Source organism: Mirounga leonina, unplaced genomic scaffold, assembly GCF_011800145.1.
Source record: "Mirounga leonina isolate KUSES-001 unplaced genomic scaffold, KU_Mleo_1.0 Mir_178, whole genome shotgun sequence".
Taxonomy (NCBI): Eukaryota; Metazoa; Chordata; class Mammalia; order Carnivora; family Phocidae; genus Mirounga; species Mirounga leonina.
In genome coordinates, this window is record NW_023270464.1 from 22,387,066 (window position 1) to 22,402,991 (window position 15,926).

The following is a 15,926-nucleotide window of genomic DNA, read 5'->3' on the forward strand; positions in this document are numbered from 1 at the left end:
CTCTACCGACTGAGCCAGCCAGGCTCCCCTATTTTTTTTTTAAGAGGCTTTAATTCACTTGAATTTTTCTTGGATAAAACTGTGTGGTGGCCACAGGTGGAGCCTGGGTCCTCTGCATGGAGACTCTGGTGTGGGTCTTTACAAGATGTCGGTGAATTCCTGATAGGGAGACTTGGTGAACATTGTCTCTTTCCATAGGTCAGCGGCGAGAGAGCTGTAGGTCTGGGGAGTGGCACCAGAAGGGGTCTTGGCAAAGCTCCCCAGGGTGGCAGGGCAGCCCGTGGCTGAGGGGTAGCCATCGTCAATACCGGCCATCATCAGTAGCTTCTTGGGCACAGAGATGATGCCAGTGCCCCTGGTATCGGGGATGAGGCTCATCAGCACAGAGCCACAGCGGCTGATCACCTTGCGTGAGCCACGGTGGGGCTTGCCCATCTTGTTCCCCCGGGAGCCTTGCCCACCACACAGGGATAATGGCAAGCTTGGCCACGATGATGGCAGCAGCTACCTCCTTGGAGCACTGAACACCCAGACCAACATAATCTCCGATGGCAACAAACGCCTTGAACCTGGGCCGCGGACCAGCACGAGCCTACTTCTGCACAGTCTTCGAGACCTCATCCTTGAGGGATGTCCCCGGGAAAGAGTCAGTGATCTCAGATTCCTTGATGGGCAGGAAGAGATCCATCTCCTCCAGGGACCTGATCTTCTTGTCCTTCTTGTCATTGACCCAGCTTGCTGATGGGGAACCGCTCCTGGTCCTCAGCCTTGCAGCTCCCAGCTCTGGGCCGAGCCCCACCCCCAGCCACAGCCCCCCAGCCAGGGCTCCCCCCGCCAGGGCCCAAGCACAGCACCAGCGCCTTTGGCCATTTGGTGTTTTCTTGGAGGCAAAGCCGGAATCTGTACCTTTTTTTTTTAAAAGTAAGCTCTACGCCCAATGTGGGGCTTGAACTCATGATCCCAAGACCAAGAGTCGCACGCTCTTCCTACTGAGCCAGGCACCTTGAGTATTTGTACTTCAAAACCAAAAGCTCCAGAGTTGATGCTGTTTGTCTGCCACATTTGGGAACTAGAGGTTTAAGGCAATGCTTCTCAAACTCTAATGCATGGATGAAGCACACAGGGGTCTTGCCAAACAGATTCTGATTCAGGAGGTGTGGGGTGAGGACTGAGGGTCTGCAATTCTAACGGTCCAGAGACCACACCTTAAGAAGCACAGCTCTAGGGGGAGATGTGTAGGCTTCGGAATCAGGCCCACAGGAGTTAAATTCCATCCCAGCAAGTGGGCTGACAGATTCCTTATGTTTGCTCTCCCTCTGACTGTATAATAGAATCACCTGAATGACTTTAAAAAATCAGATGCCAGGGCGCCTGGGTGGCTCAGTTGGTTAAGCGACTGCCTTCGGCTCAGGTCATGATCCTGGAGTCCCGGGATCGAGTCCCGCATCAGGCTCCCTGCTCGGCAGGGGGTCTGCTTCTCCCTCTGACCCTCCTCCCTCTCATGCTCTCTGTCTCTCATTCTCTCTGTCTCAAATAAATAAATAAAATCTTTAAAAAAAAAAATCAGATGCCAGTGATCAGATTAAACCAGAAAAGCTGGAAGACCCAGAATCACATTTTTACACGTTCCTCAGGTGATTCTGACGTGTAGCCAGGGTGGAGAGTCACTGGCACACTTTGAACCATCTCCTCATTCCAACACGAACACTGTGAGAATTAAGTAAAATAAAGATGTAGGGATGTCCGGCTGGCTCAGGTGGAGGAGCACATCACTCTTGATCTCAGGGTTATGAGTTTGAGTCCCATGTTGGGTGTAGAGATCACTTAAAAATAAATAAAAATAAACAACAACAAAGAAACAAGGTGCAAAGGATCTGGCCTGATACAGCCACTCCAGGGGGCTGTGACAACTACTCCCCTTTTTATCGCTGCTGTCTCTGGGCCTGTCCAAGGCCCACCCTCCCATCCCACCACCACCAAAAATGGCAAACCTCATCTTCTTTGTCATTTTGCTTCTGGACGGTTGCCTCCTCTCACTAGCATCTTTTTTTTTTTTTTAATTTTGTTTTTAAGTAATCTCTACACCCAACTTGGGGCTCGAACTCGCGATCCCGAGATCAAGAGTCACAGGCTCCACACGCTGAGCCAGCCAAGCGCCCCTCACTAGTGTCTGAAGTCTGTTTCCTACTGGCTCTTCCCAATGCCTTTTAAAATACTCTGACCACCCCCATGACTCAATCTTGCTGCCATCGTGTTTCCAAGGGGGAAAGGGCTTATTCTGTCTACCCTTGATCCTGAACTTTACCGCATAGACACCCAAAGATAAGCAAGAGTGAATAGTCAAACCCAAAGTCCTTTTCTCAGTGACTCTTCTCCTTTAGTTCAACTGAGCAAACATCTTCAATGCCTACTATCACTGGGGTATAAAGATGAGTAAGTCACTATCTTTGACCTCAAGAAGTGGGGTGAAGGGGTGGGAGTGGCTAGGGGCTATTATATAAGTCAATCCTATTGGTGAGATAAGAGCCATGACATAAAGTGTGAACTACATGGGTTCTTGACCTCAGCAGCCAACCTTAGCACAGGGCCCTGAGCCTGAATATTTTTTGAATGAATTAATGAATGATTGACTGAATGAATGAACTCCACAGGAAGATGAGGAAAGGCTTTACCCATGAAATGACCCTGTAGCAGAGTCCCAAAGATGACTCGAGTTTTCCAGGTGAGGCAGTCTATAGGTAGGTATTCCAGATGGAGTCAGAGTTTTGGGAGCAAGAAATAGCATGGCACATTCCAGAAGTGTCGGTGATGTAACTGGTGGACATGGAAGGTGTGAAGCCGAATGGGAGGAGGAAGGCTGGGAGGTAGTTGGAAAGGAGGTAGAGGAGCAGAGAGATGCTGAAAGCCTTCCTGTGCCTCTACGAAGAGTTAGAACGTGGTCACTGGGGAATGGGAAGCTGCTCCTGGGTTTTAGCGAGGGAATCAGGTGAGCAAAGTAGCATTTCAGAAAGACAGCCTGGCAGCAACTGAAGCTACTAGGAGGGGTTGAAACCACTTGGGAGGAGTGTAAGGGGGAGAAGAGTAGAGGCCTGAGGACAGACTGCATGGCTGAGTCAGCCGCGGGAAGAAGGGTCTGTAGTGCAGCCTGATGGGGAGGCAGGGGAAAGCAGGGGTGCCTGCCACTAGTCCCAGGCTACCCAGAAGTCAAGTAGGGGGGCTGGAAACCAACTGCTAGGTGTGGCAGTGACTGGGGGTCATGGTGACCTGGGCTAGAACTGTGACAGTGGTGCAGTGGGGGGAGAAGCAGTACCTCAGCCATGGGCGCCACAAGAACATTCCCTCCTCCCTTGGTATCCGTGACCATGCACCTGAGCTCTCCTCTGTCCATCTTAGTGCAGATACAAACTTAAAAATATGGAACCATGGACATCAATTACGTTGCGGGCACACTGAATGTAAGTTTTCTTCTTTTTAAAAAAAAACTTCTTATTTACAGGGTGCCTGGGTGGCTCAGTCGGTGAAGCGTCTGCCTTTGGCTCAGGTCATGATCTCGGGGCCCTGGGATCGAGTCCCGCGTCGGACTCCCTGCTCAGTGGGGAGCCTGCTTCTCCCTCTCCCTCTGCCTGCCGCTCCCCCTGCTTGTGCTCTCTCTCTCTCTCTCTGTCAAATAGGTGAATAAAATCTTTATTTAAAAAAATGTTCAAACATATATGCAAGTAGAGAGAATAGTACAGTGACACCCAGGTAATCACCTCCCACCTTCAACAGTGATCAACCCCTGGCCAATCTGGTTTCATCTCTATACTCACACCCACATTATTTTGAAGCAAATCCCAAATGTCACATCAATTCACTCATAAACATGTCAATATGTACCTCTGAAATATACAGCCATTTAAAAATCATCACAATACAATTAATAGACCTAAAATCAACAATACCTTAATATCTCATCTGAGATGCAATGTGTTCAAAGTCTCTGATGGTTTCATTACTTTTTTTTTCCAGTCTGTCTTAATAAGGATGCTAACAAGTCCCATATGTTGCATTTGGTCAATTTGCCTCTTAAATTTCTTTTAAATGTATAATTTCATGGAATCCCCTCTGCATTTTTCTTTGCATTTTACTCGTTGAAGAGGAAACAGTGCAGCTGTTATCTTGACAGTTCTTTGGTTAAAAGGGTATGTCCTCTAATCATATGGCCTCATTCCCTTCTGCTTTCTTTTGTCTTAGACTTTGTAGTGAAGTATTACCTATCCACAGAAAAGTACATGATCTGTAAGTGTGCGGCTTGGTGAGATTTCATAAATGAACACACCTGTGTAACCACCACCCAGATCAGGAAACAGAACATTACTGGACCCCCTCCTAATGCCCTCTCCTGGTCTCTACTATCCCACAGAGGTGACCTGACTTATTCACACTATGGATTCGTTCTGCCTCAATATAAGTAGAATCATGCAACACGGTCTCTGTTGTGACTGGCTTCTTTTGCCCAACATTATGTCCGTGTTGCTGCTTCTAGCAATGGGTTTTTCATTCACTGTTGTAAAATATTCCATTGAGGGCGCCTGGGTGGCTCAGTTGGTTAAGCGACTGCCTTCAGCTCAGGTCATGATCCTGGAGTCCCTGGATCGAGTCCCGCATCGGGCTCCCTGCTCGGCGGGGAGTCTGCTTTGCCCTCTGACCCTATCCCTCCCCTCTCATGTGTTCTCTCTCATTCTCTCTCTCTCAAATAAATAAATAAAATCTTTAAAAAAAAAAAAAAAAAAGAAAAAATATTCCATTGAAGATGAAGATGCCACAATTTGTGTATCCATTCTAGTGTTAATGGACATGAGGGCTATTTACAGTCTTAGGCTATTACAAACAGCCCCACCACAAACATTGCCATATGCACGTTTCTTTGGGCGCACATTTGGGAATGAATGTTATGTATGTCCTTGACTGCTTAGGTTTTAATTTGGGCTCTATCGCATACCACCTGTGTGAGCCCATTGGTTCAACTCTCTGGTCTCAGTTTTCTGATCTGTAAAATGAGGGTAATTATCATTAACGCTGTGGCATTACTTCGAGGATTAAATATAAGAAAACATATAAAGTTTTTAAAACCGTGCTTGGCTCTTAGTCAGGGTTAATAAGCATTAGCTCTCATGATTTCTACCTTTCCAGCGGTACCTTCTCAATTTCCCTCACTCCTGCCTGCTAAGAGTTCTGTTCTCCCACATTTAAGGTGACCTGATCTGCTTTTCTCTTTCTCTGGAATTTTCTATTCTTGTGACTTCTGCTATCTTGTGTGTGGGCACCGTTGCGAAGTGTTACACAAAACGTGTGATGGCAAAATTCCTGTCTACAAATAGAAAGCTCGACCTTTCGCCTACTCTCCAGTCCTACTTTCTTGGTCACAATGCACTATTTGCCCTTTCCCTCGAATAGATCTGCTACCGCCGTCTCAAGAGAGCACATCCTCTTCCATAATAGAATCACCTTGGAATCCTCTCTGACCCTTCCCTCCCCTCCGGGCACCCCAGATTTAATCGGCAGGGAGGTCTTGATGAATCTGGCTGTACCCACACCCACTCTTGTCCTTTTTACTCCCTCTGTCACATTCAGATCTTTATCACTTTCCGTCTGAGCCGGTTCGGTGCCCACCGCTTCTTCCACCTGGCATCAGTCTCTCCTACTTCTATATTACCCTGAACACTACCTCCAGACTAACTAAAGTACTGCTTCATGATAAATCATCACAACAGGGCGCCTGACTTCTGGAATGGTGGCATGAGTTGCTCCATGAACCCTCTCCACAGGGAAACAACAGTAACTGGTGAAAATTAAAAAAAAAAAAAATCAAAACCAAAACCATAACAATTCACAGTCTCTGAAAGCCATCTTAAGAGCACAGAGCAAATTAAGAAATTTTATTCAAGAAAATTCACTAAATCTTGGTGAGAACAGTGAGAGTCAGCGACATTTGAGCCTCAAACCTCTCCTTACCTCTCTCCTGTCCCAGCTCGGCGTGGTAGAAGCTCCACTCTGGGCAGGTGAAGCCAAGAACACAGGGCTCCCGCCTCCCTCAGCTCTCAGTGTCCCCCAGAGAGGCAGGCTGCCAGCATTTCTCACCCCCTCCAGCCTCATGTTGCAAAAGCTCTATTCCAAGCAAGACTGGCTGAGAGGACTGGTGCTCATCGCCTCTACCTTGCTCCCATTCACAGGACATAATCTCTACCCCAGGCATCACAGGCTGAAAATACTGGGGCCTCAATCACCTTTGGCCCCAGCTTGCTCACAGGGTAGATATTCGGGGAGGGGGGAGGCAAGCTGACAACAGTAGAGTCTATTGCCCTTGTCCAGCACTCTATTCATAAAGCATTGTCGTCGCTCTAAGAGAAGAAGGCCATTGTCCCTGCCCACGCTCCCCATGTTCTGGAGCAGTGGTTTTGCCTAGGAGGAGAAGCAGGCCATAAGAACAGAGAGCTCCAAAGCTCACCCCAAGGAAACTGACTTTATTTGGAATACAGTGTGGGGAACTTCAAGAATAGACTAGTCTCAAAAACAATGGAAATGTTGTTGGTAAACAGCTAAGAGGAGTCTGGGAGCTCCATTTGAGCAAGAAGTTAAACTGCTGACTAGCTAGATGTATACTAGAGAGAACCAGGGAAAGAGACAGTATGGAGAGCCCTCTTGGCTGGAATAAGCCTCGTAGACTACCCCTGGAAAGGGGCCCAGATTTAGTTGGACAAGAGTGTGGAGGAGTTTATACCCCAGGACAATGTTAAACCCAGTAGAGTAACCAGCCAGCATCTGGGGGAGGCTAACAGCTGGATGTGATACCAAAGGAGGCAGATGGCTTAACAGAGAAATCAGGTAAAGAGACAAAGTCTTGTTGGGTTTTGTTTTGTTTTTCTAGATTTTATTTATTTATTTGAGAGAGAGAGAGCACAAGCAGAGGGAGGGGCAGAAGGAGAAGGAGAAGCAGGCTCCCCACTGAGCTGGGAACCTGACATGGGGATTGATCCCAGGACGCTGAAATCATGACCCAAGCCAAAGTTGGACACTTAACCGACTGAGCCACCCAGGCGCCCCAAGAGACAAAGTCTTGTTAAGACCACTGTCATCCCAGAGACTGGGCACATATCCAAGGCTGTACCCTCTGAGGAGTGACATCAGAGTGCACACTATGAGGGAATTGATTTCACTACAACAGTCAAGCCAAGTCACTGAACAAGTAAGCAAGCAAACAACAACAAGCCCCAGAGTAGGGAGGAATCTTTATCCAAAGTTACTTAAAATATCCAGTTTTCAAAGAATACTATGATACATGCCAGGACACAGGAATGTATGACCTATTATACAAGAAAAAAATCAGGTATCAGAAACTGCCTTTGTGAGGGTTCAGATGTCAGACTTAGCAGACAAAGACTTCAAAGCAATTGTTATAAATATGGTCAAAGAAATAGAGGAAACCTTGTTTATTTTTTTTTAAAGATTTTATTTATTTATTTGAAAGAGAATGAGAGACAGAGAGCATGAGAGGGAGGAGGGTCAGAGGGAGAAGCAGACCCCCCGCTGAGCAGGGAGCCCGATGCGGGACTCGATCCCGGGACTCCAGGATCATGACCTGAGCCGAAGGCAGTCGCCCAACCAACTGAGCCACCCAGGCGCCCCAAAGAAGCATTTGTTCTTTTTTTTTTTTTCTTAAGATTTTATTTATTTATTTGACAGAGAGAGAGATAGCAAGAGCAGGAACACAAGCAGGGGGAGTGGGAGAGGGAGAAGCAGGCTTCCCGCCGAGCAGGGAGCCCAATGTGGGACTTGATCCCAGAGGAAACCTTGTTTAAAGAAGTAAAGAGAGGTCTAATGACAGTGTCGCATTAAGGAGAGAATTTCAGTAAAGAGAATTTATAAAAGAACCAATGGAAATTCTGGAGTCAGAAAGTTCAATAACTGAAATGAAAAATTCTTTAAAGGACCCAGAGGGGCAACACAACCTTGAAAAAAGAGAACAAAGTTGGAGGACTCACACTTACCAATTTTTAAAATCTTACTGCAAAAGCTACAGTAATCATGAGAGTGTAATACTGACCTAATGAGAGACATATAGATCAGAGAACTAGAACTGAGAGCCCAGAAGCAAACCCATACATCTCTGGCCAACTGATTTTTGACAAGTGTGACATTCAAATAGGAAAAGAAGTGTTTTTCAGTAAATGGTGCTGGACAAACTGGACACTCACATGCACAAGAATGAAGTTGGGCTTCTTCCTCACATGACACAAATATTAAGTCAAAAGAGGTCATAGACCTAAACGTAAGAGCTAAAACTAGAAAACCCTTAGAAGAAAATACAGGAGTAAATCCTCATGGATCTTGGATTAGGAAAAGCTTTCTTCAGTATGACAACAGAAGCACAAAGAGAAATAGGTAAACTGAACTTCATCAAAATTAAAAACTTCAGTGTTTCCAAGGACACCATTAAGAATATGAAAAGACACCTCACAGAATGGGAGCAAGTATCTGCAAATCATGTATCTGATAAAGGACTTGTACCTAGAATATATAAAGAACACTTACAACTCAATTAAAAAGAAAGGAATAAAATATGGATACATGTTACAATGCGGATGAACCTTAAAAACATTATTTTAAGGGAAAGAAGCCAGTCATAAAAAGACCACATACTGTATGAGTCCATCTACATGACATGTCCAGAATAGGCAAGCCTATCAAGACAGAAAGTAGATGACTGAGTTGTCTAGAGCTGGAGGGCTTGTGTTTGGGGGAAATGGGGAGTGACTTCTAGTGGACAAGGGGACTCTTTTTGGGGTGATAAAAATGTTCTAAAATCGATTGTGGTGATAGTTGCACACTCTGTAAATATATGAAAACCTGTTGAATTGTATACTTTAAATAGGTAAATTACATGTGAATTATATCCCAATAAAACTGTTAAAAAAATAATAATAATAGCAATAGTTATCATTCATAGAGTACAAACAATATACTGAATACTGTAATTAAGCATTTCATGCACATTATGTCATTTTCCAACATTATGGGATGGGCATTATTTTCTTTATTCTATAAATGAAGAAATCGAGACTCATAAAGTCTTAGTTCACTTCCCTGAGAGAACACAACCAATAAATGCCACAGGCTGAATTTAAATTCAGATATTTCCACTTCTAAAGCACATGTTCTTCAATTCCTTCTTATGGCTTAGAAGAAGATAAATCTAACTCCTTTCCATTTCATTCAACAAATGTTACCATCTACTGTGAGCTAGGCCTCATGTTTTTGAAAGCAGGTTGAGATGTATCACAGGTGATCTTGAGAAAAAGCTTAACGTTTCTTATTGTGGTAGAATATACAAAATATAAAGTTTACCCTCTCACCCACTTTTAAATGTACAATCAGTGATATTAAGCACATTCATATCATTGTACAACCATCACCACCCTCCAACGCCAGAACTTTTTCATCCTGCAAAACAGAAACTCTGTACCCTTCACATAACAACCCATTACCCCCGTCCCAGTCCCTGGTAGCCACTATTCTATTTTCTGTCCCCATGAATGTGACTCTCCTAGGTTCCTCCTATAAGTGGAATCATGCAACATTTGTCCTTTTGTGACTGGCTTATTTCACTTAGCGTAATGTCTTCAAGTTTCACTCATGGTAGAGCATGGGTCAGAATTTTCTTCCTTTTGAAGGTTGGACAATATTCCATAATATGCCTATGTTACACTTTGTTTATCCATTCATCCGTCAAAGGACAATTGGGTTGTTTGCACCTTTTGGCTATTGTGGATAATGCTGCAGTGAATGTGGGTGTACAAATGTCTGTTTGAATCAAGTAGCACAGGGAAGAACATTTTAAAGTTTAATCGTTGTGACATTATTTTCATGTAAAGTAGAATAAAATATAACCAGCACATCAAGCCTATAATATTACAGACATTATTGCTCAGGTGTTCAGGGTTTCTCACCTCAGCGCTACTGACATTTGGGGCCAGATGACTCTTCGTTGTGGGGGCTGTCCTGTCCAGCAACACCCCTGGCCTCTACCCACTAAATGCTAGCAGCACTCTCTTCAGTTGTGACAACCAAAAAACACCTCCAGATATTGCCAATGTCCCGGGTTGGGGGTGAACTTGCCCCCAGTTGAGAACCACTGATTTAGTATGAGGCAGAAGAAGGTATGTAATTTAAAAAGTGGGTGAGTTTAATGAAACTATTAATAATAACCAGGTAATAAAGAGATAGGTTCAAAATTATGCAGGTGATATGCAGATGCCTGGAGCACGCTATATACTGTGCTAGGAAGTCCAAATACTCAGGCAGCTGAGATGAGGCCATGAACTCAGATGAAGGCATTAACTGCCATCTGTCACGAGCCCTATCTACCTTTTCATCTTCTCTCCTGCCGATTCTCCACTGGGCTCTTCTCCAGACGAAACAACTTGTATTTTTTTTTTTTTTAAGATTTTATTTATTTGACAGAGAGAGACACAGCGAGAGAGGGAACACAAGCAGGGGGAGTGGGAGAGGGAGAAGCAGGCTTCCCGCGGAGCAGGGAGCCCGATGCAGGGCTCGATCCCAGGACCCTGGGATCATGACCTGAGCCGAAGTCAGACGCTTAACGACTGAGCCACCCAGGCGCCCCGAAACAACTTGTATTTTTCCACTTAAAGGCCTCTGTTTCTGTTGTCCTCACCTGCTGGGAATGCCATCTCATCCCCACCCCAACTTCAAGGTCCAGTTCAAAACTCCAAGAATCTAAAACAGGAGAAATTGTTCCTTCCTCTGCATAATTGTTCACAATGTTGATTATGCTCTATTGCTTACTGCTCAGTCTTTTTGGTATCTCTTCAAGTATTTGTCCTATATTGAGATGGGACTTTGGCTTATTGTTCTATCTCATTCGTACTCTATGTCCTGTGCAGTAAAAATATTTACTCTCTTGTTAATTAATTCCATATATGGAAAAATAAAATAGAGATCTCTCGTAGGATGTAAACAGCTTTAAAATAGCTCAATAACATGAAATTATGCAGGAAAGAGTGTGTGATGCACTTATTTAATGTGTCAGTTTTATTGACTCCTTTTGAGTTGATAGCATGAGGAACTCGATTTTTATTACTGTAATTAAGGATGACGTCAAGAAGAGGAATGCATGGTGACTAAGAAGTCATCTTTAGCCAAACACCTGTCTGATACTCTGTATCTGATTATAAGGCTGGAACAGCTTTTTACCCGTGTGTGTGTGAGTGCGTTTTATGAGCATTTTCAGTGCTAGGTCCTATGTATGTAAGTACTACCGTATCATTTATCATCCACACTGAGACCATTTGAGATGAAAGGGGGTCACTATTAAAAATTTTCCAGGGCAAGAGGCATAACCCAAGACTCTCCTGGGCATAAAATCACCCTATGCATTTTTTATAGACAACTTCACATGTAGGTTTAAGGAAGCAGCCTAAAACATAAACTTGCTATTCAGCACTGTTTTAAATAGCCAGGGGGAAGCTTTTTCCAATAACAAAACCAGCCAAACCCTTGAATTTCATCATAGTTTGTCCTCATGCAATTATTGCATACTGGGACTTAGAACTTCAAACAAATTTCATCTCCATTATCAATGAGCAGCTAGCCAGGAAGTCTGGCCATGGAGAACTCTGACCTCCCTTCCTAGACTTCACACAGGCAGCACTGGGTATGAAAAGAATGTAGCAATCTTTGACTCCTGAGAGCTGGGGCTCTCAGGCCCTCTGAAAAATTTCATGAGCATCCAGGCTGCAGTTTTTAGCACTGTTTTTTTCAGCCACATCCTTTCGACTTCCCTCTCACTGATTATGGGGATGAGGTCTAGTCTCAAAAACTTTAACTCAGTCCTGGGAACCCTCTTTTGGTAAGGATATTCTAAAGGAAAAGTTTCACCAGCTGGTAGATATTGCTAGTAAGAAAATCCTGCCGGTGGGGCATCTGGGTAGCTCAGTTGGTTGAGCGTCTCTCAGTTTTGGCTCACGTCATGATCTTGGGGTTGTGGGATTGAGCCCCACGTCTGCTCCACACTCAGTGGGGAGTCTTCTTGAGATTCTCTCTCTCCCTCTCCCCCCACTTGTACGTGCATGCTCACATACACTCACCCTCTCAAATAAGTAAATAAATCTTTTAAAAAATAATAATCCTGGGTGCCTGGGTGGTTCAGATGGTTGAGCGTTGACTCTTGATTTCAGCTCAGGTCATGATCTCAGGGTTGTGAGATCGAGCCCCACCTTGGGCTCTGTGTTCAGCTCAGAGTCTGCTTGAGATTCTCTCATTTTCCTTCTGTCCTTCTTCCCACTCACGTGCTCTCTCTCTCTGACATAAATAAAACCTTAAAAAAAAAGTAATCCTGCCTGTGTTGGGGGAATGGATAAATGGGAACTTTCCGTACTTTCTACCCAACGTTGCTGTGAATCTAAAACTATTTATTGTTTTTTTATTTAATTTTATTTACCTAATCTCTACACCCAATGTGGGGCTCGAACACACAACCACAAGATCAAGAATTGCATGCTCTTCCAACTGATCCAGCCAGTGCCCCGAATCTAAAACTATTTAAAAAAATAAAGTGTATATGAAAACAAACCTTGAATTCTGTGGTCTCCACTTCTGAGGGACTTAAAAAATGATCACCTTAGAGAAAGGTTCTTAAGTGGGCTCATTCTGTGCATTTTTGTTCTTTAGAGGGGGGGCATAGAGAGAGCAAGAGAGAATTTTAAGCAGGCTCCATGCCCAGCCCAGAGCCAGACCTCACGACCCTGAGATCATGACCTGAGCCGTAATCAGGAATCCGAAGCTTAACTGACTGAGCCGCCCAGGTGCCCCCCACCCCCCTGTGCATCTTTCTGAGCCATTGTGATGCACTTGTGTTTTAGAATTCCTGAACTGGATGGATGTCCCTTTCTGGAACTCTTGGCTGAAGCTATGCCCCTGACGTAGGGGAAAAAATCCATCCAGTAGAGCAATCTACTCCTAACAGCTGCTTTCTGTGGCTCTGAATCAAGCCGGAGAAATCTTCCCGGATCTCAGGAGTCACTTGAATGCCTTGCCAGACCTAACGAGACATCTCAGTCTCCTTTAGCAAACACAAGCAGGAGCAGACCTGTATTGGGCCAGTTTCCCCAGTACGTGTGCAGACATGGCATGACCACCAAGCAGTACTATTTAAAGACACGAGAACTTGGAAAATGAAGCAGAAACAAGTGTGCCTTCATGTGTGTGTGTGTGTGCCCGAGCACCACACACACACACAACTGGCAACAGATCTAAAGCTCTTTTCTGGTAGCCCAAGCTGTGTTAATGCAAGAGTCAGAACCCTGGGGGTCCTACTGAAGCCTGGGTTTTTCTCTTCCAAGCTGGAAGAGAATATAGAGGAATAAATTAGTACTGACGTGTGACTTTTTTTTTTTTTTTTTTTTTTTAAGGTAAGGTGGCAACTGACTGAAAAATACAGCATTGGCAAAGGATTCTTTCTTCTCCTTCACCCTGGAACACCGTGGGTGTGGGTTCTCTCAAAGGCAGACCCAAAGGGTCTGAGGCTAAATTCAGGCCAAAGAGGCTAGTTCTGTTCACACTCTAGGACTTCCACGCCTTCAGAATGGGGACTGGGCTTCAGGAGTCCTGAAAGATTTTATGCAGTGGTTTCTGGCTCAGTGCTGATCACCCTTCTATGGGTTATTTGGTCATCCTCCCTGAAACTTGAGCCACTGGACACTTGGAAGGCTGAACAGGAGGAGGAAAGTTCCATTTTTCCTTGTCATAGTCCTGAAATGTTCTGGAAAAAAATGTGACATTGCTATGAATACCACTTCCCTTCTCTCACTAAATGCTCCTCTCCCATCTCATCCCCTGCTCTCTCTCTTCCAGCCCTACCTGCTCTGGTAGGGTGGCCTTGTCCATCCTTAAAAGGGGTTGCATTTCAAGTCAAGTGTTCTATTCTTGGTAAAGCACATGCCACTGCAAAAGCAGTTTCAGGCTCATAGAATTTTAGAACTGGGCCGAGTTCCATGGACTCACGGAGGTGAATGGGTGGGGAACCGGTCTTGATTACATGCCTGCTGAGTGCTTACCACGTTTATTTAAATCTCCTTGTCAACTACTATTGTTACTGCCAGTTGCCAAAGAAATCAGGGTGCATGCAGAAAGGTTAAGTGACTTCCTCAAGACCACGCAACCAGTCTTGAGTCAACAGCAGGTCTGACTCACAGGCTACTTTCCTCCAGCTGCCTCCCACTGGGCTAGGGTCATCTTGAGAGCTGGAAGGGCAGTGGGACAGTGACAGGTGGTCCACACTGCCCGGCAGGTCCCCATCACCCTAACCCAGCTGGAAGGAGCCAGAGGCTGCTTTCTCCACATCCTTTCCTCTCCATGCGGCTCGGTGACTCACTCTCCCCCCTCCTCTCTCCCGGTCACGACCGGTGAAGTGCGCTGTATTCTGGGCTACGGGTGAGTTAGTGGGTCGGCCTGGAGCCGGCAGACTCCGCAGCTGAGCTACCCAGTGGGCCACCTTTCTCTCAACTTCACAAGACACCTGACCTTACCCAGCCCCCAAAACAAGCTCGCAGTCACAATTGCACTCCGCACCCCGCCCCCATCAACATCAAACACGACCCATCCTTTAGCCCCCTCCCTTTTCCCCGCCCCCTCCGGGCCGGCCTTATCCAATAGCGTCTCAGCCCACGGGCTTAAGACGTCAAAGCTAACCAATTGTGGAGGACTTCTTCGCCGACGGTTTCGCCTCCACTCTGAGGAGCAGCTCCACTGGCCAATGAGCTACCCGCCGGGTGCAATGAGCTCGCGGGGCTCGTAGAGCAACGGCTGGGCCGCCCAATGAGCGGGCGGGTTCCGTGTCAGGGGCGTGGCAGAAACGGTCGTCAGGGGCGTGGCGGCAGTTGCTTGGGCGGGGCCGGTAGCGGCGGGAGCTGCACTGGCCAGGGGTTCCGGCTGCATTTCCATGAGCGCCGCCGGCAGCCGCGGAGCTGCAGGAACCGGGCTGGGAGCAAGCGGGGCCGCGGTAGTCAACCACGCGCAGGTAAAGCCACGGCTGAGCGAACTCCGCTAAGCCGGGATCGCGCCCGGTATCCGTCGGGCCAAACCCCTAAGCCCCGAGGTCCCCGTCGTGGCTCGGCCCATCGCGCCGCTGCCTGCGCCTGTGATCCTCCCGGGCCTGTCACCTGGCGCCGCAGGGGTCCCGAGGGCCGGCTCGCCCAGTGGCGGGGAGGGAGGCAGCCTAGACCGCAGCGGGTGGGGTACGCCTTTCTGAAAGCCCTTTGTCCCCTCCTACCTCGGGTACCGAGGATGGGGACATCCCTGCCTGCGGCCTCCCTGCCGGCCATCCCTCCATCGGTGCTCACTCTTGGGACCTCTGGGGTCTGGGGAAGGGGTCTGCCGACCCAGGCCTGGTGCTAGAGGTCTGGGATCCGCACCTGGAAGGAGAGGGCCGAGGGGCCTGATTACAGCTCCGGGTATCCGGGGGCCCTCTGCGTTTCAGGGCTCCAGGGGCGCACCAAGGACCCATGGGTTCAAGCTGTAAGGAGGCAGCTTTTGACCCAGTCGGAGGCGCGCTTATTGAGCTTGGCCCCACGCCAAGCACTGTTCTAGGCGCTTCGTGGGCTTTACCCACAGAGAGCTGTCCAGCAGTGCAAGCCGCTGTGCCTCGACCTTGGAAGTGTCCAGGCAGAGGCCAGATGACAGCCACCTGTCAGGGATGCTTAGAAAAGACTCTCAAAGGAGGGCTGCATGACCCACCTGTAAGGCCCTTCTCCACTCACAGATGCACTCTGGGTGACCTTTAATGCCTAGCTTGAGAAGGCTATTCCTGGGGGTCTGTTAGTTGGGAACTGGGTGTTGAATTCACCATAATGAATTTTGTGGTCTCAACT

General features: G+C 46.8%; 1 protein-coding gene and 1 pseudogene across 1 annotated transcript in view; one reads left to right on the forward strand and one right to left on the reverse strand.

Annotated features, from left to right (window-relative positions):
• Window positions 1-49: 49 nt before the first annotated feature.
• Window positions 50-15,177, reverse strand: LOC118023162 (annotated as a pseudogene).
• Window positions 14,959-15,926, forward strand: part of ABHD2 (abhydrolase domain containing 2, acylglycerol lipase) — a 93,718-nt gene continuing 92,750 nt past the window's right edge. The window contains exon 1 of the mRNA XM_035024111.1: window positions 14,959-15,076. The gene's annotated coding sequence lies outside the window, so the exon portion shown is untranslated. The remainder of the gene's footprint in view (window positions 15,077-15,926) is intronic.